The following is a 10,605-nucleotide window of genomic DNA, read 5'->3' on the forward strand; positions in this document are numbered from 1 at the left end:
TTCCAGCTTCCAGCTTCAATTTTGCATCAGATTAGGTAACATGTGGTTAAATTCTTTGTGCTTATGAATTCCTTTTCGAATCTTTTAAGTTTAGAAGCATATAGATAAGTTATCTGACCTCCGAAAGCGAGAGAACAAATTGATTTGTAACATCTGGTTAGTCAAATTTCAAGTTGACGAGAGCTAGGCATGCCTGCTAGCTATCCTGGTAGAAACACGAGAAGGTTTATGTATGTCGTGGAGATGTCAGCGCCTCCTTATGTTCTGGTTAGTCTTATTTCGAGTTGACACAGAGCTACCTCCTAACTATCCTGGCAGGAAATTGAGGGGGTTTACGTATATTGTGGAGATTTGCAGCTCTCCCTTATGTTTTTTTTGTAGATTGTTTCTTTAATATAGGGTGGTTCAATGTAGTATATCATGCTTTGTTACTTGAAGGCTCTTTTTAACAACTACTTGTCCCTAAGGTTAGTATGATTCTTCTTTACATATTGAGATGCAATTTCTAGAATGAGTTTGATTTTACTGTTTCTTTTCAAACTCTGCTAACTCTTTAAGTTGCTAAAGTTTTCATTACATTTAAACTATTTTTTTCCTGTCTGATATACTATTTTTACACGCCGGCTAGCAAATATGCCTCCATCATCAATTTTAACTCCATGAGCTGGCTGATTTTCTTTCTGCATTAGTTTCATCTGGAGTAGCAAATGGTGCAAGACTGCATATCTGGTAGAAGGTCATAATATAAGGAATTGCAGAATCTAGAATCTTTAAGCTGTGAATGATATTCTATTTACTTCCTACTTTCTATGTTAAGCTGTAAAATGCACTACTTTTGGAGGATCCGACATGCACCTGGCCGCATTTTGGGAGAGTCCAAGCAACATAGCCTACTTTACAACACAATTCATATACTCTGGGAGATCCATGGGATATTCAAAGCCAAAGACTACTAAACCTTGTCATAACACCAGACAGGTGCTTAGCAAAGGTAATGTTATTGTTCTCCACATGCCTATGAATCACGTTAGTCATCTTCTCTCATGTTAATCTTGTTGTATCTGTTTCTGTTATATTCATAAGAAAAGTATATGTTGCAATCATGGGAGCAATGACGGAGCCGGAGTTTTAACTAAGCAGGTCAAAATGTAAAGAAGTAACCCATGAAGAAGCCGGGGAGGGGTGTCAACATGTCGTATGTATACATACTTTTTTTTTTTAACCCGATGAAGGGGTGTCTTGAGCCACTGCATGGGAGCAGTCACGCCATTTCCGCATTATAAGACAGGGTTTGGCATTGGGCTGTACCTACTCTATTACCTGCTTGTTTCATGATCTCATCAGATTTTGGAACAAGTTTCAGATGTTACTCTTGCTAATATAGTGTTTCGTAATGATTATCACATATGGAATTTCAATTTTAGTTGTCAAATCAACTATTAGTTGGTAATCAACTGCAGGAAGATAAGAATGTATCTACAATGGCAAAATGGTTAAAAGACATTTATCCACCCATATTATTCATTAAAAAATGAGTTGGGTAATTGAACTTTTTAAAAACGGATGGATACGAACCATATTATCCACTTAGAGAATGGATAACCAATGGATAACTAATAAGTCATATTCAAGACGTCATGGATAATATAGATATCCAAATGGATAATATGGATGTCCATATTATCCGCTGATTAATCCGTTTTTTATTCGTATTAAATATAAGTCAGGTCGAATAATTTATTCGTTTTTGTATTACTCGTTTTCAACCCTCTCATATTCGATCTGACCCGCTCGTTTGCCACCCTTAGTATCATATTAGCCTTGATCACATAATTATGTGTGTTTGGTCTCATATATAGTTGCTTGCTTCAAAGAGAGTTTTTCATTTCATGAGACAACCTCGTTTGTTCCAAATATTTTTTGATGTTATAGCGAAGTGTTGTTATAGAGAATATATATTATAACATAACATGTTACCTTTTCAAAAAAATAAAAAAATAAAATTGGTTCCGGAAAAGTTTGGCTTTTCTTGTGAATTGTTGTTATATAGGGATGTTGTTATAGAGATATCTGACTATATATAAATTAAAATAACACTAAAAGTAAATGCAAAATATATTTGAAAAAATCTCACACAAAATCATGGGGTAAAAATTTCATGCAAAATGCTCCAAAGAAAGAAAGAAATATTACACACACACACACACACACACACACACACACACACACACACATATATATATATATATATATATATATATATATATATATATATATATATATATATATATATATATATATATTCAAGATCGTGATGTCACCTAACACTTGCTAGACAAACCAACGTTAGAGGAACTTTAAGTCAATTTTAATCAATTTCAATAAGTAAAATCAATTAAGCCGAAATGAAACTAAAACTGAGTGCGGTATGACATAAAAACCAAATATATTTAAGTATAATCCGGATCTGGAGTCACAAGTTCACGAGTTTCTAGAGTTGCTACATACAGAATTTGAAATAAGTACAACTGTCTCGAATGATAAGAAAAGTAAATAGGGGGAAGATGGAATGAGACTTCAAGGTCTGCGTACGACAACAGATCTACCTCGAGTCTCCAAAAGCAATTCCGAGCTGATACGCCTCACGGATAGTTGGGACCAGTACCAAAAATTTGTACAAGAAGTGTAGAGTGTAGTATGAGTATAACCGACCCAATGTACTTCGTAAGTGTCGAGCTTAACCTTGACGAGGTAGTGACGAGGCTATGACAGGACACCAACGTAAATAAACCTGTGCAGGTAACAATATACGTATAACATAACAACAAATAAGGCTAAACATGTACTATTGGGAAGGTATATGCGAAAGAGGGTGCAAAATACAGTAACTACAACAGGGAATGATAATAAGAACAGTCGATAAACTTTCAACAAAGAAAGCAGATATATATAATGAGCAAAAACTGTACGGCATCACCCTTCGTGCTTTCACTCTAACCTCACCATAAAACAATAATAATGGCACGGCATCACCCTTCGTGCTTTTACTCTCAACTTTACCATAAAATGATAAGTACGACACGCCATCACTCTTCGTGCATTAGCACTCAATATCATCATGAATCAATAAATACATCACGACATCACACTTCGTGCATTAACTCTCAAATACGACACGACATCACTCTTCGTGCATTAATTCTCAAATACGGCACGTCATCATCCTTCGTGCATTAACACTCTCCCTTACCATATAACAATGAACATATAACAATAAGGAGATAGAATAAACAAAAATAAGTCGTACGTCAACAATGGCTCCACAATACCAACCTCAAATTCAGAAATAAAATTCTCAATTATCACATTTAACCCATAAATGGGGAAAGAACGATCAATTTAGTAATTAACTAGTCTAAACATGGATATCATGATCAAAGAAAGCAATAAAGTACAAGAAACAAGTTCCACCCGCATGCTTTAGCCCAAAAACAACGCATAAGTACTTTTCACCTCACATATACAATGTACCCAACATCTAAACAAGTAGCAAATAGGCAAACAAGTCCTAATCCCTCAAGTCAAGGTTAACCGCGACACCTACCTCGCTCCAAAAAATCAACTCAAAGCTCAACCATAACTTTGTCTTTCAAGAAAGCCTCTGAACTAACCAAATCTAGCAAATTATCAACCAAACAATTCAAAATAAGCCTTAGGAACTACCCACAAATGAAAAAAGGTTCAATTTAGGTCATTCTTGAAAAAGTCAACAAAAGTCAACTCCCGGGTCTTGCTTGGTCCAAACCTGAAATTCGATTACCCATTCACCCCCGAGCCCGGTTATGTAATTTGTTTTGAAATCCGACCTCAATTTGAGGTCTAAATTCTAATTTTACAAAAATTCCTAATTCTACCCAAATCCCCAATTCTACCATGAAAATTCTAGATTTTAGGTTGAAATCTTATGAAATGTAATGGAAGATTGAAAGAAAATAGTTTAGAATCACTTACCAATGAATTGGGGAAGAAGGGCTCTTGGAAAAATCGTCTATCACTTACCAATGAATTGGGGAAGAAGGGCTCTTGGGAAAATCGTCTCTAGGGTTCTCTAGGTTTGAAAATTTGAAAGAATGAGATAATTCCCATCTAACTCAGCTTTTGACCAGTTGCAGATGTCGCAATTGCGACCTGGGATTCGCCATTGCGATCCCCCGCAAATGCAAAAAATACCTCGCAATTGCGAAGCCTTCGCACCTCTGCTTTCATCGCATTTGCGAGGAAATGTTCGCAAATGCAAACTCTGGTCCCCCGCAAATGCAACCTTTTGATCACAATTGCGATCCCTTGCTGACCCAACCATTCTTCCCAAATGCGAACCTGACAAGGAATTGAATGTTCGCAATTGTAAAAACTGACCTCTCAATTGCGAGATCAGAGACCAGCACCAGCACCAGATACACTAGCTATTTTCCTAAGTCTAAAACTCACTTTGTAGCCTATCTGAAACTCTTCTAAGCCATCGGGGCTCCAAACCAAACGTGCACATAAGTCCAAGAACATCATACAAACTTGTTTGCTCGATCAAATCGCCAAAATAACACCTAGAACTAGGAATCAGACACCAAATCAAATGAAATTTTTGAGAAAATTTTAGAATTGCTATTTCAACAACCGGACGTCCAAATCATGCCAAACTAACTCTGCTATTCATCAAATTCGACAGGAAAGTTCTAAATATAGTAATGGACCTATACCAAGTTTCGGAACAAAAATAAGGACCCGGTATCAACAAAGTCAAACATTGGTCAATCTTTTAGATTCATTAAGCATTTAAACTTTAATTTTTCAACAAAATACTATAACTCAAGGTAAGGACCTCTGAGTTAGATTTGGGCATACGCACAAGTCCCAAATCATGATACGGATCCACCGGGACCGTCAAAATACAGATTCGAATCTGTTTTCTCAAAACGTTTACTGAAGTCAACTCAACTCAAATAGATTTTTAAGGCAAAATTTCATATTTTATCAATTTTTAACATAAAAGCCTTTTGGAAAAAACAACGCATGCATATCGAGAAAGGCATAAAGAAGCTATTGGAGGCTTCAAAACACAGATTTAAGGTTCAAAACTCTAGATGACCTATCAAGTCATCACTATATATATATATATATATATATATATCATGAAAAAATAATGCTAAATTTAAACGAAAATCTTCAAAAAGAAATAAAAAGATATAAATAGCATATTTTGGGGAAGGATTCACTTTAAAATTAGCTTAATACTATTTGGGTTGGGTGATTCCTATTATTGTTTATTAGATTGAAACAAAAAAAACAAAAAATGAGAAAATACTAACTGAAAGTTGTGTTTTTCAGTTATTATGATTTTTGTGTGATTTAGTGAAAGTTCTATGATTTTTGTATGAGAAAACATAATTATATGACTTTGGTGAAAAAAAGTCATATTTATATTACCATATGTGAAATTTGTCCTTGGTTGCATCTGTCTACGCTAAGCACCTAATACTATCCATTCCAAAACTCTGTATTATTTTTAAAAAAATTGATGTTGTACTTGAATATTCATTCACTTGTTATTCAGTTTTGCTCTACTAGATAAACTTGACCTCTTAAATTCATCATAGTATGTGTTTACCCTTAAAATCGGATAACAATTTAATTTATAAGTGGTTTTAAGGATATGTGATTTCACTTGGCACAAACTGAGAAATATGAGAATGAATGTTAGAAATTAACTGTAAAATAAAGAAAACCAATATAATGAGCGGTTATGACCTTCGATCTAGATCTCCCTCAAACCAACATAGCACGCTAATAAAAAGTTTGAACTGAACAGCAGAGCTTAAGAGAGAAAATGTAATGTATTGCTTTGTTATGCGTGAATTTGATGATTATAAAATGATTAGAAACCCCTTTATTTAGTAGATGAATTCTACTTATGGTACAATTCTAAATACAGAAGGAAATCCCATGATTGGCTAAATGTCCGGCCTTGACTTGATACGTGCCAAGATTTCCGCCAAGATCCTTGCCCGATCACGGATATCTCGGCTTTCTGTTATTCGACTTTAGTAGGCCTCTTTCGATCTCGCTTGATCTCTATCCCGTTTCGGTCTCAATCATGGCTGGTCTCGTTCTTGATCGATTACCGATTAATGAACTTAGCAACCCATCTCCATGCCATGGTTCGATACAATACGAGGCCGAGTTTTGGTCTGCCACCCTGGTTTCGATTAGCCACACAAAATTTTGGAAATCTTATTTTGACCGTATACAAATAGTCCCCTCATTTTTTAGAGTGTAATGACAAGAAACGAATTGAGTCTTCGAGCTTCCCCTCGGTTTACCATGACATAAGCGACGAGCCCGACCATGACGCCAGTAACAACTGGGCATTAAAACGTCCCGTCGGTTCGGATGTCGAGGCATTAAATGCATGTTAGTTGTAGTCGGCCACTATCGGTTCTGAACCGTCGTCTTCAACCTATAAATGTATCTTCCTTCTTTTTCCCAAACTTTACTTTCAACTTCTTCCATTCTAATCTTCATAATTCTTTGCATTCTTCAAAGCTTCCTATCTCCAGGTCTTTGAGTTTCTTTTCTTGTTCTTCCCAAACCACCCAATATTCTAATCTCTATTCTTCATTGCTTACAAAAACAAAATGGCCAAAACATCTAAAACTGTTCCTCGAAAGGAGACTGCTCCATCGTCTTCGTTTTTTTCACCCTTTCTTATTAGTGTTTTACTGGATGCAGTTGTTGCCTGGATGTCGGGTGCCGTCCCTCAACTCGAGGACTGGGTCAGGAGCCTGATATCACAATCGACACACACTGAGCGCACATGGCGCGATTTGGCGAATGGTCGATTGGAGGCTAGTAGCCATGGTAAGCTTTTCTCCTCGACTTAATGATTTGACCACCGTTCGAGTGTTTATCCGAACTTACTCATTTCTCTTCTTTTGAAGGTCTTGGGAAGGAGGTGATGATGATACCTCCGTCTGGTGATGAAGAAATCCTTCTCCCATCATCAATTTCGAAGCCAGTGGGGGAGAAGAAGAGGAAGAGGGCTTCAACTTCCGCGAACTCTGAGGGCAGAAGCCCAAAAAGAAGACAACCCGTAAACCCAAGGGGAACATCATCCCTTTAACAATGGACTCAGTCCGTCGACTACTGGATGAGCCCGAAGAGAATGAAGATGATTCCGGGATGGTGGCCCGTGCGCGAGCTAGAACCGAGGTTCAGAAAACTTCAAAACCGGTGGGAGTTAATACTGCTCCACCTAGGCTTGATAAGGTCGAGGAGGAAATTTCAGCTCAAGTCCCCGAGCCAAGAGGAACCAAAGATGCTTTACCTCAAGGCAAAGAGACCGTTGAAGAGGCAGTGGATATTGGTGCAGAAACCAGGCTTGAGGCTCCCCAAGACGGAGGTAGTGCCTTAAAAAAGACCCACTTGGGGCAATAGATATCGGGGATTCCCCCTTGTTTCCTTCAGTTTTCCGATTTGATGATACGCGATGCTCAGGCCGCGGAGACTTGTCATGTGGAAGGAGCCCACGGAGAGGAAGATATTTTTCGTGGTTATTTTGTTGGGGTAGAAGATGTCACCGGTGTGAGTGACTTGGAGGTTTCAAAGAAAAGCTTGGACGAGGCTTCCTCGAGTTTCAAATTGACCAATCAGTTTTCGGCCCCTAGTGCCGATCCCGCGTGCAAGCAAACAAATGTTATTACGGTCCCGAAGGATGCCCGGGTTCTTGTTGCCCCCGTAGGGGTGTCTAGATACCTCTGATTAAGGTTGGCATGTAGGCCAGTTAGGTCCGGGCCTGACCCAGGCCCGCGAGCCCATATGGGTAGTGGGATTAAACGGGCCTAACTATTTAAGCCTGGGACCAGATGGTGGCCCTGCTAAGTGGGTCGGTTCCGTTATAAAGCCCGTTAGGACCGGACCGTTTGGGCTCGGGACCGGTGCTAAGTGGGTCAGTTCAACCGGTCCTAAACGGGCTCAAACGGGCCCAACAACTATTTATTTTTTTCAATTTTTTTTAACAGTTGCAACATTTAAAATATGGTCGTTAGCCTGCAAAAATAACCGTTTGGGCTTTGTAAAATAGTCATTTAACCCCCCAACTTTGTTTTAACCTCAAACTTTTTATAATTACACTTTTCCCTATTTTCAACTATAAGTACCCCCTTATTCATTTATTTTTCTCACAAAATCATCAATCCCTCTCTAATTTTCTTCTATAATTGGTTACTTTATTGTTGCAATTTGTGTGAAAAATTGTGAAGTTGTTGAATTGAAGTATTCAAATCTTCAACGATAATTAATTTTTAACAAGTTGTTCGTCAATTCAGTAAACTTGTTCCAATTCTTTAGTTTTAAAATTATAGTTTTGTTTATTTTATTTACTTTGTATAATTATAATTAAGATGACCTATTCCTTAAAAATGTTTAGTAAAAATAAGTAAAAATACAAGAGTAGTGAATCTAGTGGCCAATCTATTCCTCCTCTTATTTCCCGGGCTCCCCTACCCAAACCCCATACCCGCCCTCCACCTGCTCCTATTCTTGATAGTGATAATACTCCATTATAAATTGTTGAGAGTAAATATGTGCATAATGTTGGAGGTGGTGAATACTTAGATCATGAATATACAAATTCTCTTTATGGTAATCCAACTATTGATGAAGAAGATGAGCAGGAAATACATTTGGATGAAACACAACCGGATGACGATATACCCACTAGTCTTGTTACTGAAGTTAACCCAACTAATCCAAATGATGCCCCGTATGACTCCCCTGTTACTACTCCCACTTTTTCTAGACAACCTTCTAAACGGCCGAAACATCTCTTGTTTGAACATTTTTTATTCAAATAAGAGAAAAAAATAAAGCTAAATGTAAAACTTGTGGCAAAGAGTTAGCTTTTAACTATGTTACTGGGGAGAAGAGGTGGAGAAGTTTGAGGAGACACATAATAATACATCCTCAAGATAAAGTTAAATATTTTCAAATGAAAGCTGCGGCTGGGGGGACAAGTCTACCTAGTCAGTCTGACCCTAGTACCGGGTCAAATCAATTTTAACCGGGAATTAACACTGTTACCGGTAGTATTTTATATTATGACCCAAGAAAAGATATGGAAGAATTGGCAAAAATGGTTACTGTTATGTGTTTACCCTACAGTTTTCCGTCTAACCCTCACTTTGTGCATTATATTAGAATTTTTTTTAATCCTACTTATAAAGGATGACCTCACACAACTGTAAAGAGCGATATTTATAAATATAAATATAAATATGAATAATATTTATGCTATTTATTTACTCATATTAATTGTCGTGTTACTATTACTACTGATATTGATAGAAATGGTAATGACTGTGATTATCTTACTGTTACCAGTCATTGGATTGATGAGGACTGAATAATGCAAAAGCGCATTATTGCTTATAGAATAATTAATTTACATCACACAGGCCAGTTTATTTCTAGCACGGTTACGGATATTTATATTTTTGCATTAGTGATAAATTAATGTCAATTTCAATGGATAATGCTACTAGTAATACTAATATTGTAGTCATGCTTACCACTATACTAAATCCTGCATTTAGTGATATTTTTCATGTTAGATGTATTTATCATATTTACCATTTAATTGTGGGTGATGGTATGAGAATTTTAAATGTTGAAATTGAAAAGGTTAAAATGGCTCTTCACTGACTTTTTTATTTAAACCGTAAAAGTAGACTTAGAGAATATTTTAAAGGTTGCGATGAATTTGGCCTAAGAGAAAGAAAGGTTCCTAAACCTTGTACATCTAGATGGAATTACATGTATGAAAGTTTAGTTGTTGCATATGAATATAGAAACCCCATAAACTCAACGTTTAATGCTCATGTAAGTGAAGATGATGAGCACCTTACAAATGCGGATTGGGCTAATGTTAAAATGCTTGTAGATGTTTTAGAAAAATTTTATATTGCTACAAATGAATTTTCTGGGTAATATTATCCTACTAGTTCTAATTGTTTAGTTTATCTTACAGAACTTGCAAATTTGTTTGCTTACTTTGCAGAGGGTGGGGAAATTTATGAACAAGCTATTGATTCTATGAGAAAGAAATTTAAAAAATATTTTTTCCTATTCCCCCTATTTATGGTGTTGTTACCTTGTTAAATCCTACTATGAAATTAGGAGGTCCTCAATATTAGTGTCAATCTATTTACCATAGTTTAGCACTTGAAGATGAGAAGTTGTCTAGACTTTCGGACGCACAAGCCTCAATTAAAATAAATGCTCAAACTATGTATAGTGCTTATCAAATTGCAATAGATAATTATAGACCAAATGTTCCAACTCCTTTTTCTTCTAGTTCTCAACCATATAAAAGAACTACGGGAGTAAGAGCACTTACTGCTTGGGCCGGGTTCAGGGGTTATCAAGGTTCTAGTACTAGTGATTGTTCACAACTAAATGAGCTTGAAGTTTATTTGTCACAAAGAATTGAGGAAGTGGATCTCGACGGCTCCTTTAATATTTTGGAATGGTGGAAGGACAAGGAAAAACACTTTC

This window comes from Nicotiana tabacum, chromosome 16 (assembly GCF_000715075.1).
Source record: "Nicotiana tabacum cultivar K326 chromosome 16, ASM71507v2, whole genome shotgun sequence".
Taxonomy (NCBI): domain Eukaryota; kingdom Viridiplantae; phylum Streptophyta; class Magnoliopsida; order Solanales; family Solanaceae; genus Nicotiana; species Nicotiana tabacum.